Raw genomic sequence first — 15770 nt, 5'->3', positions numbered from 1 at the left:
CAGGAGGAGGTGGACATCACTGGATCATGCCACCTCAGACTGGGCAGAGAAAAAAAGGTTAGTGCTTGGGAGGAAGAGGATTGATGGTCATGAAAATATTATATAGCTGAAGACGTAGTGGTGGGAGGGGATATCTTTACAACACATTAGGGCTCCATTTTCTTGATGGTTGCACCACTTGTCAATACATTTGGTCTTGATGTAACAGAATATTCTCAGGGACTATGAGTGGATTTGAGGAGTAATTAATATAGGTAGTGATGGGCAAAATGACTGTTGAGGCTACGTGTTGCTTCATTTGGGGGAAAGGTTAAGAATTTCATTTGAATAAAGGATACCCATATATGTTAGGTGGAAACATAGGCTTGTTCTGTTGTTGTAAAGAAGTTCAGTCGTGTGCAGAAGGGTACATCTAGAAGCTGAGTAGCCAAAGGGGAAGACTGTGTCAGTTATTAGACTGTTGGCTCTCAGCTTCCAATCCACCCTTCCTTTTCCTGCTTTTGATAATGGAACATTTCTCCTTTGCCAGCTTGCACAATGTTAAAATAGCAGAGGGCACTGCAGGGACACTAGAAAGTGTTTTTCTTCCTGGTACCAGTGTGTTCTCTGCTTGTTCCTGCATTGTTAAGATGGACAGGAGCTCACAGGGCATCAAAGGCGTTCTGCACCAGCAAGTTTCATCAGCATTACCCCTTTGTGCAGCTTCTCCCAGCACCCAAGAGGGCAGCTTTGCATTGAGTTCCAACACTGCAGCAAGTTTCTCCACCGGGCAGTGGTCGGTGATCACTCAATCTCCAAGGGGGACCAACTCTAAGCCTCTGAAGGAGGAGGGGCTTCACTGGGTCCCCTGCCTCAGCCCTAGAGGTAGCAGACTGCTCCTTATATTTGCTGTTTCTGTAAATCTTACCTTACTCCTTGTATGTTATCTCCTCTGCAGTTAATCATCTTTTTCATTAAGCTTTTCTTGCTCAAATGATTGTGTGATTTCTGTCTTCTGATTGGAACCTGGCTGATTCAGTGATCCTCCCATCTTCAACCCAACAATTTATACAAGAAGTAAACGAATTCCTTTATTATCATGACTGATTGAATTAACTGTAAAAAGGGTGCTGGACAAGGAGGGATTTGCAATAGTAGAAGTAGTAGAATATAGTAAAATATAATTGGAGCAATTATCAGCTTTCAAAAGATGCAATCATGAATTACAAAAGATTATAATCCCATGTAATTTTCAGTATAAAGAACAAAGCAAGAATGTACCCAAACCTTAACTTTACCCTGTACCAAATAAAGGAGTGATTAGAAAGACTGAAAATGCAAAAAGGTGATAATGTAGGCATGTTGTCCCATGTCAAAATAACAGAGTATCCATTTGGAGATTCCAAAAGTCCTCTCATGTTAAACACTTTGGACCAAAAAAAGCAACTGCTTTGGAGTGGTCCTGGCTTACAATGTAGACAGAAAGTTTAGATTGTCTTAACCTCAGGAACTTGTTTTGCTCCTATCATATTTATCCAGAATACATCTACAATTCATTTATGTCTGGCAGACTCCATTACATTGCTAAACTGTATAGACACAAGATCCCCTCCACTGCCCTCTCTTCATAGCATAAGCATCATTTTCCTGAGCAAATGTACCATTACACACAAGAGGATCAATACTAGAGTGGATGCAGTTAAATAGAGCAGTAAAGAGGCCTAGCTGGGCACATTAACGAGAGACAAGGCAGGGCAATGGAAGCCTGCCCTTCCCCAAGGAGAGAAATTGCCCCATAGGATATCAAACCGTGTTTCTCCTCAGGCTGCTTGGCACATGGACCTATTGATTTCAGGAGTGGAGCGTGTGATGGTAGAGGCTGCCCATGGGAATGGCCTCTGGGGACAGCAATTTGGGCAGAAAAAGAAGAGAGTAATAACTTGTTCAGTGAAAAATAAATGGGCTCCAGTGCTTCTGACCAGGTGTCTTGTCTGATACTTCTATGCTAGGAGTGCCCCTTTGACTTCAAAAAAAAAATAATAATAATAATGTCAAACTTTGTTTTGAGCCAGAGCCCTGGGGAGAGCTAAACCTGGGTTGCTGCAAAGAACAGCTTTTTAACCAGAGGCTGAGCAAAGTGCTGCTAATAAAACATCAGATGGTTTCTTTCCAATGAGTCTGGCTTCTGAATGATGAGTGTTTGACATCTGTCTGCTTTTAGCAAAGTTTCAACTGTGAGGTCCTGTTTGTATTGGAATCTTATTTGCCCCCATGAAGCAAATGTTGAGAATTAGTGACTGTGAAGTGGGTCCTTGTGAGTGTCTCTAGGTTACTCAAGGAAAGCAGCTTGTACTCCTATGTTCTACTGTTAGGAGCATGAGTAAATCGCTAACCTACTCAACTAGTGCTATAAAGTATATTGCTGGATGTCTCGTTAAAGCAGTAGTTCTTAACCAGGGTTGCTTTTTGTATGAGCACTGCCTCTGGATATGTGGGCTGAGTAGGTCCTGGGTGGGGGAATTAGGCATCTATATTTTGAAGTAATGTCCCAACTGGTTTTGATGCAGCTGCTTCAGGAACTGTTATTTAGTAATCACTACACTTAACGATACATATTTTTCAAAGACCAAGGTGACGTGATGAGATAAAAAGTTGAAAGTAGAAAAATTGGTGCTCTTGGGACCTTACGGCAAGTTAGAAGGAGACCTGGCCATTTGGAGAGGTCTGTAATTAAGCTAGAAAAATCAAGACGGAAGAGTTTAGACTGGATGTGGTATGGGCAGCAGAGTTTTGGGGTAACATCTGGCACAGAATGAGTTCAGTATTCCCAGCACTACATTCTGAATCTTCAGGGAATACACTCTCATTGTGTCCTCTATCAATGACACCCTTTGGAGTGCAGTCGGATACTCTGTTCAATAATCAACAAATCAGAAGCACCATCGATGTGGTTCAATTTGCATACTTCATCATCGTGGTCACCAGGCTAGGGTGAGGTGAACACTGTTGACCAAAAGGGATCTGTGACTAAAGGAATAGGCTGCAAAGGTGCTGAGGCTGATGAGGAACTGAGAGAACAGTCTGTCTATATCACTCTGTAGTTTGAAGCATAAGAGCTAATTTGCTATCCTTAGTTCCAAATCAGGAAGAATCTGCTTATGAAATGTTCTGGAAGAATATCTTTGATTTCTCCATATGGGGATTCATTTATACCAGTTTATCCATGCTCTTTTACTAAGAATCCATTAAAAATAATAGTGCAAAGTTGAGAGACAGGGGATGGATGTCAGTACAACCCATAGCCAAGCAACAGGACAGAGATTACTGGTCCACCTTGGAATCACACACGTGATGTTGATAACTTAGCACTGCCCCCTAAACAACCAACATATATTACAGTCATGTTCACACATGCAAAATATTTATTGGCTCACTCTAAGGATAATGTATGTTTTGTGCAGACTCGTGAAAATATGAAATATACCACAATACACATCAAGGATCTGAACAATGTTTTTGTAGTTACACATCCCACACCTCCTGCCAGGCAGTCTTTAGCAGTTAAAACATTTTACACCAAGTTGATTAGATTTATTTAGTCATGTTGATTGAAACCTAGGTCAAAACTTACCTCCTCAATTATCCAGTTGAACCATAGTGTATTACTGTTTGTTAACATGTGTATTCTCGGGTACATCTCAGGCCAAATATAGTTTCCAAGCAAAAACAACCCACATTAGTCAAAACCTGATATATTGTGATTCCTGGATTCAAAGTGATCCTTTGAAGTGACGATTCTCAATTTTTTGTTTTGTTTTATTTTGCTGTATTATTTTCATCCTCAGATCTTTTTAGGAGAAAAAGATAAACCTCCAAACAGTAAATGTACACATCGTTTGTAAGAAACATCCTGCTCTTAGGAATGTTAAAGTATTAAAAAGTATAAAAAAAGTATTAAAAAGTATAAAAAAGTATTAAAAAACAAACAAACAAAAACAAACAAACTCCCCCAAATCAGATATCTTAAAGCTGAAGAAAATACAAACTCATACCTAGGTGCTTCTTGCTATGCCTTGGCATTATATTATAAAGAGGCCTAGGATATTTTGAGGTATAAGTTGTTGTTGACTAAGTGCAAGAAATTCTAATAATTCAACATCAATATAATTCCATTTTTAAAAGAAGAAGGTCTAGAGAATTGTTTAGGATACACACGTCCAAAGGAGGTCTTACCTTGACCTCATACATGTTCACTGAAGATCTGAAACTTTCTTGGGCAAATTTGCGGGACATGTGGATGCACGTAGAGGAGTCTGTGCATTAGGAATGGAGGCATCTCTTAGGAAAAACTGAATGTTAAGGCATAGAAGTTTTATCCAATGGCACCAGGCTTGGGAGAGAAAAGATAGCCTCCAGACCAGCCCACGTGGATTTATACTTAAATTCTGGGCAGAAGGGACTGTGAGCAAATAAAAACAAAATAAAAATAAATTCAGAAGGATCTGCTTTTTGGCAAATCTAAGGAGCTACTGCTTATATAAGAGAGTATAGCACAAGAGGGCTAGAAGTTCTGACAAAGTTAAAGCACATTCAAGTGCAAATACCAGGGCCTAAGCAAGAGCAGAATAAACTGCAGCTCCCACAAAAATCTGCGGAAGCCCTCGTGCATCATCTGTGTCACAGGCAGCAACAAAGACGGAGACCTACTTGTGATACCAACCGGGGTCCTTGGACTCTTTAATCAGTAGAAATTATAAGAGGCCAGATGAGAAACTCAGGCAAGGCTTTATTGGGACTAGCGGTGCAGCATGAGTGGACAAAAACAAGTAACGGGTTCCCTTGCTCTCTCCCTGAGGTGGGGTGGGGGGAGCCGGTTCCTTAAATGGGGTGAGTGTAGGGGCAGATCAGTGGGGCTGGAGGTGTGGCTTAGGTACTCTGCCCACACCTTTGCGGTGCTGTGTGCAGGGATCATGCTTTTGCTCCTGGCACCTCAGAAGTAGCAGTTGAGTTTTGGCCTTTTTGCATCTTATTGTTCATAATTGCCCTGACTGCATGTGTGTAGTCATTTTTAGTCCCTTATAGTTTCTTAGCATTCTGTTCCAGGTGCAAGCGCTCCAGTAAAGGGTCCCAGGTCTCAGCCTGTCTCACTTGGAGGGCATCAGTGGCATTATACTGGCGTCGTAATAGGGAAGAACAAATCTGACTCCATATTAGATCTGTTTCTTTCATTTAACCTTTGTATTCTCCTGCTTTTGCTTTGAATTAAGAATGTTGCCTGTAGTCTGAAATATACAGGATAGCCCATTCTCCAGGCTCTGACCTTTAAGGGGTATAACACTTTTCCATTCATACAGAGATAAAAAGTTGCAGAACAGAGAATAACATGTGTCTTGCTGGAGGTTTACAGGAGCACTGGGACCCGACCTATGTGGACAGCTCCAAGAGCAAAGGATTCCAACACCAAAAAGTTTGCAGCATCCAACCACAACCCTCTGTCACCTTGCCTTTAAAAATGTTTTGCTGAAACCCTTTGGGGAGTTTGGGGTTTTTGGAGGATGAGCCACCGGTTCTCCTTGCGTGGCCCTGCAGTAAACCTTTCTCTGCTCCAAGCTCTGATGTTTTGGTATTGTTTGGTCTCACTGTGCGTCAGGCACATGAACTTGTTTTTGGCAACAGCATCATAAGACCTTCAGTGGGCACTGATGGTGGAGTCTTAACAGCAATGGCCTGCCACTTGAAGGCAACCAAAGGAGGCATTTTCAGAGAGGTCCAAAACAGAAGAGGAGGAGAATGTTGGCTGTCAGTTGATAACCGAGAGCTCGTAAGAGAGACCCTCAGGAGCCTTCCCAAAATTGCGTGTGTGGCAGAGAGGGGGTGGATGAGAAATGTGACTTCAACATACACCTGGATTTCTTTCACTGCTGAGTGGGGACAGAGTCCACAAAAAACATTTTGTTATGATTTTAAACTTAATTTTAACAGAGCGATCTCATAAGGGAAACCCAGGTTATACTTGTAAGAGTATAGGAAAGACATATTGCATGTTCTAAATGAACTTCCATTTTAATAGCTCACTTTAAATAATTCCATGTAATCAGTGCCCTATATTTTAAAATAATCATACAGAGTATAATAAGTTATTAGGCTGTTAAATATAGATGATTTAATCCTGAGTATTATAGAAATATATTATTTTCCTATTGTCTGTTCCTATTATTAATCAAGCAAATTAAGTTAGTGAAGTGGTTCCAGTAGAATGTGGTAATTTATTATGTACACCAGTGTTAAAAATTATAAAATTAAACTCTCTGTGGCAACTGTATTCCCCAAATCCAACATGTAGATGTTTATAAGTCTAAAAGACTAACTATCCAAATAAAGAATTTACTGCTTAGTAGGAGTTTTTAAATAGCTCTATTTGTTATGATTCAAAATATATTGCAATAAAATGGTTAAACGAAACTTAAAAAATTATGTACACTCACATGCATGTTCACACACTGTGCATTGTTTTTCTGTCCATGAGATGCAGTATTAACAATTCACCTCTTGATGTATTGTAAGATGCATCTTGTGTTTCAGACTGGGTTCCCTCTCCCTTTTCCTGTGCCATTCATAGTAATAGAAAAAACAGTTGACAATAAAAATCAAAGAAATGTAAACAAGTAATTATGTTTATTTCATAGATGCTGCTTTTTATTTAGAGTCTCAAAATTATATTTAAAGGAAGAAACATGCTAAAATCCCAACGGGGACAGCCCATAATTGTCCAGTAGTTTCATGAGGTTTTTGAGTTAATCTCTCCTGACTTTCTAGTCTGGAAAACTCCAACACTTGTGTGTTACTTGGAGTGTCAGGTCACTGCATGTTGCCATGAAAGACAAGAAAAAAGAGAAAGTCATGTTCACTCATTCTCAATGGTTTTAACTTTTTAGGGCTAATTTTTGTTAACCCACGTGTTACCCTGTGAAGTACTCTGGGCTCCAAATGAGTCAGTGAAGATGGAAGTGGTAGGTGTATGAATGTCACTCTGAAAAAAAAAAAAAGCACTTGTGTTCCCAACTGGCTAATGCAGACACACACAAAAAGGTTTCCTTTATGTGTTATTGTAATTAAATAAACACAATGCGACAAAACCTCCAATTTACATGAACTCCAAAGGTGCCAGAAGTTGTATTCAGTAAACCTATAGTGAAGTAACAAGGTAACATAAAATTGCTACTCAAAAACTGGAATGCTTTTATAATGGAATGAAATACAGGGGAGATATTTTTATGAAAATTATTTTGAAGGACTTTTCTTCACAGTCCTTGAATTGTAGTACCACAGTATCCAAAAAGGCCCTTTTAATTATAACTCTCAAATTCTGTCATCCTTTTTAAAAATTATTATTAGAATGCCAGTCTGCTGACCTTCAACTTCCACTGAATGTAATCTATACATTTTGGCCATGCCTAGGAGGCATCTGAAGCAAAAGCTTGAGGATTTAAGAAATGAAGCTTGAAAAAGTTTCTCCTTTCCTGTAAATTAGAAACTGGAAGTTGTGTCTTTCAAAGTATTTCAGTTTATTAAATAACTAAACCCACTCTTTGTTTCTACTCACGGTCCCTACTCAGACCAGAGTGACTTTGTCTGCGAGGGAGGTTTCAGCTCTGAGGTCAGTGGGGACTTGCATTGAAACAGAAGGTCTGATTAGATTGAGTAACTCCACCGAGACGTAGGCACAATGCAATCCAGGCTTAGAAATGTCCTCATTGAGCAGGACTTCCGAAGCTCGCAAATGTTGCCAAATTTAATTTAATTTTGAATATTTTAGGAATGTTGCAAAAACTTAGGGTTGGCAAAGTTACAACTAAAAATCCCAGAAGGAAAATGCAAGGTGTTGAGGCTGTGGATTTGCAGAAGGTATTTTTCTAAACATGACCACAGTCTTCCTATGAGTTTTGTGCGTCCGCTAAACACACACGTGAATGTCGATGTCCATGCCTTCACCCACGTGGAGGAGACTTTTTATCGATGTGACCGTGTTGGTATAAGGAACAGCTTGTAACCTTGCATGGGCCCTGCACTTGGGGTTCCAATTCTGCTGATTTACCTCCATAAACTTAACTACTTTCAAACACTTCATAGCTGAAATGCACAAACCCGTTTACTTCAAGCACATCGACAGTCTGAAAGTCAAGTCACAGGATGTTCAGAAAGCTCTACTGTGAAGCTGAATTTTGGTAATTGACACCAATAACACAACAGCATTAAAACAGCCATATTTTTAGCGTGGATAAGCGAGTCTTCTTGTAAATTTGCTGAAGGAAAGCATGGAGGTGGCAGAAGAATCATGCCACAACTGTAACAGCTAATAAATCTTTATTTAAGCAGAGACCTCTAAAATTTAATTAGGCATACGAAGGCAGAGATCATTCTGAGGGTAAAAATCTGCCAGTTCTCACAAGAAAAGACACCTTGCTTTATGGGAAAAAACTTCAAGTTCAAATTTACTCTCCTGGTACTTTGTCAATAGAAAGGCTTTCTGTAGAAGAAAAAATATCTGACTTAAAAAAAGAAAAAGACAGAGGCAGACAGGAGGCATTCCTGGCACACCCTAGAAGGGAGAGAGAATGGCCCGTTTGTGAACTCTGTGTGTGTGTGTGTGATTTAGCTAATTCATGTAGATGCCTCTCTTTTCTTTCTCTGTCTTCCTCTTCCTGGGTCATGTACGGATAGTCAGGATCTATGGCAGATTTGGTAGTACCCATGATGTAAAATTGGCGGTCACCTTGTAATTCAAGACTATTCATTGCCATGCTCCCTCACCGCTCCCAACCTAAAAATGTCTCCTGTGATCACATCACAAAGCACAGCTACAGTAAGGTAATACCCCTCCTTCCCAAATTAAAAACTTAAGTATCTAAATTACAATTTGCCTTTGAGCCCTTTATAGATTATAATGGCTCAGTATCTAACATGGCTCCTTGTTAAAATGTTGAGACCACTGGGGCTGGTTTCATTCTAATTCCAGATTCTTTGACTTGAAGTGTATATTTCCTTAGTTCCTTCTTGGGAGAAGGGCTTCGATTAGTACAGCACAGAAGGATTTCCTTGGAAAAGAAAACAACAAGCTTTAAACATTGATTATATTCTCTGAGCAAATTTTCTCCTTCTGTCAGTGTGGAATTTGGTAGACCTTGTGGAGGAAGATATTTAAGTTACAGCATCCACGTTCATGGAACAGGATCTAGTTCTGAAGATGAGACGTAAACATTTGAAGCAGGCAGCACCATTTCAATTGTACAAGGTATAGCCCAAGGCAGTACGTACATATGCATCACAGCACTCAGATAAATAACTCCAGTTTTTGTCCGTGGGCCAACCCCAGTCCTTGAACCAACAAAGCTGTTTTTGTTGTTGTTTGTATGTTTTTCATTTCTCAGGAGTCCTTCATCAAAGAACAGGATAATATATTTTAACAAAATTAGCTTTAGGAATGCAACCTTTGTTTTTAACTTTTGCTGCTTTGAGATGCACAAATGAAGCCAAACGGACATCATGAAAACAAAGCTAGTTTATGATAGGATGTCATATATATTTCTTCTGCTACCATGTGATCCATCCTGAAGATGTTCTGCTGCTTGCATGGTGTTCCTCCAAATCACTTATTTTATGCTAAGAAGATAATAGTGGTGACTCACTTCAAATGTCAACAAGCATCATACGTAATGAATTCAGATTCGAGCTCCTGTTGCCCAATTAAATAGTTCTTTCAGCAGATCAAATGCCATTCAGGCCTTTTTCTGCACTTTTCTTTATGCTACTTTAAAAGTCATCCTGCTGTTGTTTTTAAAAAATAAGTAAAGTAGGTGACATCTTTTGTGAAAGATGTTAGAGCTAGTCTTAAATGGCAACATAATGAAATTTAAGGAAAATAGGGCTATGATGTAAGGAGAAATGCAGTTAGTTGTCCTTCGTGAGATTCTCAAGTGGGTAACCCTACACTAGATGCCTATAACAAGAGCTCAGAGACCGTGGGGCTGCATCTGAAAGGCAGTGCTCAGTGGACTGGGAATTAGGTGCCTGGCTTGGCCCTGCTTCTTTGTGCTGACTGGTGGATATGAGCAAGTTCTTGGATCTTACCTTTTTAGTCAAAAATATTTGAGGGGTTGACCAGATGAACCCTGAGCTTCCTTTCAGCTCAAAAATTCTATGAGATAGTCCAACTCAATCAAGAGGCTACTGTATAATGCTTAATACAAAATTCGAGTCTAGTTTCCATTAACGTGAGAAATTGAAAATTTTGTCAGACTACAAAAATGTTTTGGTCTTCCCAGAACTTCCGTTAGGCTGGAGTCTGCAGTCTTCGAGACCTAGCAATAGGCTTGTAGGCTAATTGGGAAATGATAAGAGATTTATTGGGAATATTTGGGGGTTTCTGAATCATTGCAGGCAGTAGAACAATCCTTTCACAGAAAGCTTCTCTTCAGTGTACTCCTTCATGAGGAGGGAGAGTTGGATGGTTTTGTGGCCAGTTACGATTGCCTTGTCAGTTCAGGGCTTTGTGGAGTAGCCTTTACCTTCAGTATCTGTGTACTCTGATCCACAGTTTCCTTACATGTGAAATGGACAATGCCTACTTTAGAAGGTGGTTCTGAAGATTGACCATAGAGTGAAAATTATCTTGTATGTCAGTTATATACTGATATATAGCAAATCATGCCAAACCTTAGTAACTTAACACAACCACCATGTTATTTCTCATGATCACATGGGTCTGGAATTTGGGCATGGGGGTCTGCTCACCTCTGTTCTTCGTGATGTTGGCCAGTGGCTCAGTGCTCGTCCATGTGGCCTCTCCCTCCACGTGTTTTCTCATCCTCCACATGTCCTCTCTTCCTCTTCCACATGGTCTCTCTACCCAGTGGGATAGGCTGGACTTCTTAGCATGACAGTGGGATTCCAAGAGTGAAAGCTGATCTCGGCATGGAAGTCCCAGAAAGCCATCTCTTCTACTTTCTATTGGTCAAAGCAAGTCACCAGTGCAACTCAGCTTCAAGGAATGGGGAAATAGACTCTACCGCTTTATGGGAGTAACAGCAAAATGACTTTGCAATTGGCATGGACCAGGAAGGTTTGATTCACTGTAGGCCATTTTAAACCATCAACCACATCTCAAATAAAGCTCGGCACATAGTGGGTACTAGATGAATGTACTACATCTTACATGTGGCAACTTTCATCAACATTCAACCTTATTAGATAGGCAGCACAAATTAACTCTGCGAGTTGAGGAAACTAAGAAGAAATGGTGTGTTAGTTGCCCAAATTCATACAGTCAATAAGTGATCATTTAGGACTTGAACAGAGTTTTTCTGACTCCAATTTCTTTATTCTTTCTACTATAAATAAGTGCTGATAGATTGGAAAGAAAATGAAATATGGAAGGTGATCAGTGAAAATGCCAGGGCCAGGGAATCTTACTTGGCTTTGCTATTTTAGAAAACTGCACCTCTTTGTTTGTGAGCCAAAGGTTGGTTGAAAACAATGAAAGAAGAATATTTTCTTGACTGCGTTTTTTAGGTACCTTTCTCCAAAATTTAATTACATCTGGAGCAATTTTAAAACAGAGCTCTAGACATATATTTTTCAGTACATGATTTCTTGGAAATATATCCAAACTTTCACATAGTTTCAGCTTCAACTACAAAGCAGACTTAGTAGACAGAGGGAAAAATGTAAAGATATGATCTGAGTCAGGCATGATCTGATATCTGTGCCTATAATGGTCTCCTGAATTCAATTTGTGTTCATTCTTTTCCTCCTTCAAGTTTGGTATTAAAACTGTGACTATTTTCAGCAAGAATGTAAAATGAAAAACGAGGGAAAAGTATTGATATTTTTAGAGTGTTCATTATAGCACAAGCCATTATATCACGCTTATATAATACTTAACATCAATATATGAAACTCTTTGTGTAAAAGCTTCATGCAAAGATTTTTCTTCTTTGCATTATAGTTGTTATTATTGCCGTTATTGTGATTGAGTCCCTTGTTGAACTCTGAATTCTATTTGAACCTGAACGGTAAATCAAAACTGTGGGCTATTTGATAATCCCCATGAATATGACTGAGAAGTTTTCATGAAAGCCCTACAGACTGAACCCCATTTGAACTTAGAATAGTTCTCATTCCAGTAGAAAGAAGCAGATGTCCCAAACCAAACACACTTGGTTTAATATATTTTACATTGGTTTTAATGGACAGATGTTTTGACTATGACATGGCAAGACAAAGGATTTGAAATGGTGGATTGGAAAGATTTTGTTCATAAAAGTAATTGCTCTTACATTACAAAGTGAAGGATTTACATGTGGAAAATGTCAGCCTGTTGCAGCATCTCGTGATGGATCGTGTTACTGCAAGCCATGGAGTTCACTAGAAAGAACCAACTTACTTCTGAGGGGTCCTTTTAATAGGCATCACATACAGAATGGCAGGGAGGGGGAACCTCAAATCTAGAGTCATTCTAGTTATGTCACTGATCCTTGATTATACATTTTCAGGATTATCTGTGACTTTTATTTCCCATCAGAATTTGGCTTCTGTCTATATTGTTTTATGAGCTAAAAGCAATTCTTAAATGCTAGGCACTGTTCAAAGAGCTTTATGGGTATAAATTACCTATTTTATTCTCATAAGAACTCCTACGAACAGGTAAGAAAAATGATGTACAGAGAAGGTCAAGGTCACACTGCTAGTAAATGACATAGACAGAATATCTCAGTCTAGCTGCAGAGTCCATGCTCTCACCTCACACTCTGCTCTCTTTTCTGTTATTTAACGTGGTAGGAGCTATGTCTAATTATTTGTGTGGCTCAGAAATTTCTTAAGAGAGACTGATTCAGATAAGTGAATCTATTACCCCAGAACTTCAAATGCTACTTCCTAACTTATTTAGAAGACAGTTCACCAGCAAACTTATTTCAAAATTGGGAAGTCAAAAGAGTCTTCCAGCCCATAAAATAGTCACAAAGCCCTTACACTGATTCCATGTGCTTTACCCCTTGTACTCTCCTTCCTAATGCTTATTTTTGACATATAAGAGATGAGAAGGAAAGGGAGAGAAAATTTGGAAAGTATAAACCTATTTGTACTACTTCACGGCATAATCAAAAATTTCATGATGATGGCTCTGAATTGTTAACAAAAGCTTAATTGATGTTCATTACCTTTATTTAGAAGGAAGGGGGATTGATGATGTATGTTGAAAGGTCTTTCCTCAAAAATGTTCAGATTTTTAGACTTTGTTGGCTCTATGAGCTAAGCTTCTATAATGAGAGATCCTATTTGTGGGATACCACGTTCCCAGCAGTGCCAGCTAACTAAGTAAAAAACCCATCATTATGGAAAGAACACTGGGTGAGTCGGAGACACTCTCCCACTAGCTTGCTGATAAATGATCTGGGCAGGTCATTTATCCTGTGTCTCAAATTGCTTATATGCTTCCCTCAAAGAGTTACTGTAAGGATTAAATGAAATAATGTATATGAAAGTGCCTAGTACAGAGTGTGTTCTCAGTAAACATTTGTTAAAGAAAAAAGGAGCATTGCATTCCAGTGTCAAACGTAAATTATTTTTGAATTATGCCTTCGATATTGTTTGTGCAATAATACACATGTAGAAATATGGATAAAGGAACAGAAGTGATTGTCTTGGGATGCTTCAATAATTATATTACCTTCCCTTTGATTTATCCAATTTTTTTTTTTTTTTATCTTTCACCTACTTTGAAGAATATAACTCTTCAAAGCCAGAATGCTTCTTTTGATAAAACCCAGATGCGTAGGGCAAGATGCACTTCCATTTAAGAGATTCATTCAGGGACCAAAGGGTCCAGGAACTCTCTTCTCTTGTAATTCCACCACATGTCCAGTTTGGTTTCACTTGACAAGCAGGGACGGAGAGCAGACCTTTCTTCATGTGTATACGTGTGACAAGAGAATGACAGGGAAAGGATAAAGCAGGTCATCAGCCTCTTGCAAGCACAACCCCAGGCCCTAATCGTGACAATCAATGTAAATGACTGTATTTTGTTGTCTGAAACAATTTATAACATGATGGGGTTGGAGGCAGAAGGTAGGGAGGTTTTAGGCTACAGACCTCTTTTCTGATTTGTTTTGTTTTGTTTTTTAATCTACAAACGCATATGTCTCCTCCCTCTTTGGGCCCCTTCCGAATCCTCCCGGTTAGTTTTCCACTGCAGCACCATATTCCTTATCGGGACCTCCCCACCACTGTGCCACCAGGGAAGCCCGACCTGGGGTATTTTTAAGACTTTTAATATGTATATTGGCCTATGTGCAATACTGAACACTCTGGGATATGGAGCAGTCACAGTTTCTTTTGGTTAACAATGTTGGCAAATGTGACTCCAAAGCTGTAGGACAATGAAACCCACCGAGTTCAAAACAGAAGGCTGGGGCAGTGGTTGAGGGTCCGCCTGCCGATGCAGGGGACACGGGTTCTTGCCCCCGTCCGGGAGGATCCCACATGCCGCGGAGCGGCTGGGCCCGTGAGCCATGGCCGCTGAGCCTGCGCGTCCGGAGCCTGTGCTCCTCAACGGGAGAGACCCGCGTACGGCAAAAAAAAAAAAAAAAGAGAAGGCTGGCTTGCAATGTTCCTTGGCTGTTTCTTTTCTTTTTTTTTTTTAAACTCATTCTCTCATTCTATTACAGTAGCATAGTTTTACAAGTCCTGGGTTAGAGGTCAAATCTTAGCCCCACCACTTGCAAGCTGTGTGAGTCTAAGTTTTCCAAGCCTCAATTTTTTTCACCTCTAAGATGGAGATAATAATGTTTACCTCTTAGGGTTGTTAAGAGGATCAAAGGAGATAAAACACATAAAAGTATTTAGAATTATAATCTTTATCTGCCTGACACAGAATAATCACTCAAATAATGTTTTCTATTATTTGATTCATTCAGGTTATTTTAACAGCTTTATGAGGTAAAATTGATGCACAAAAAATTACGTGTATTTAATGTACATATTTTGATGAGTTTGGACATATGCCTACACCTATGATACCACCACCACAATCAAGGTGATAGCTCGTTACTCAGGTTTTATCTCTTTGTTGAAGCTGTATAAAAATTTTCTTGTCTCACTATTTTTCTCTTCTTTGAAGTACTTCATTTTTGACAATCTTTATCTTACTATTTAACTTTCGCTTATATTCCATTGTGTATTATTAGTTTAATGTGGTTTTTCTAATCACATAACATACTTTAGGTTAACGGCAGTCTCTTTCATTTATTTTGTATCCTCCACAGCTCAGTGTACAATACTGAACACAAGAAAGACCCATAAATCTCTCTTGGGTGTTTGATTAATTAATTGTAAAGAAGTATTTAAGAACAAATAGGGCTGATTTGACTTGAAGTTCAAGCAAAATGGAAAGAGGAAGTGGCTCAAATAAGAAAGGGGTTGGAATCACCAGAAAGCAAGGGTTGGAGAAGGGAAATCACTCAGTTTGCTGACCACTGAATGTCTTTTGGCAGAATTTCGTGGAAAGGCTGACATGCTTCTTCAGCTGTGTGAGGGGGGCAGGGTTACTTGAATTCACAGTGAGAGCCTCCTACATCTGGGATAGGCTTATCTCTTTGCTTGGTGTCTGCCCTCCGCCCCCCCCCACCTCCGCCTCCCCCACTCCCTCTCCTGTAATCCCTACCACCTCAGTAAACTCTGCATAGGACAATACTGAGACTGCATCCTGGGAGCAGTAATTGAAACATGGGTCATCA

General features: G+C 39.6%; 1 pseudogene; it reads left to right on the top strand.

Moving 5' to 3' along the window:
- The first annotated feature begins 629 nt into the window (after nucleotides 1-629).
- LOC116764023 overlaps nucleotides 630-15770 on the top strand; it is a 145182-nt pseudogene continuing 130041 nt past the window's right edge.

The sequence above is a fragment of the Phocoena sinus genome, chromosome 13 (genome assembly GCF_008692025.1).
Source record: "Phocoena sinus isolate mPhoSin1 chromosome 13, mPhoSin1.pri, whole genome shotgun sequence".
NCBI lineage: Eukaryota > Metazoa > Chordata > Mammalia > Artiodactyla > Phocoenidae > Phocoena > Phocoena sinus.
The sequence above is the reverse complement of the archived record's forward strand: the minus strand, read 5'-3'. Positions and strand labels throughout refer to the sequence as shown.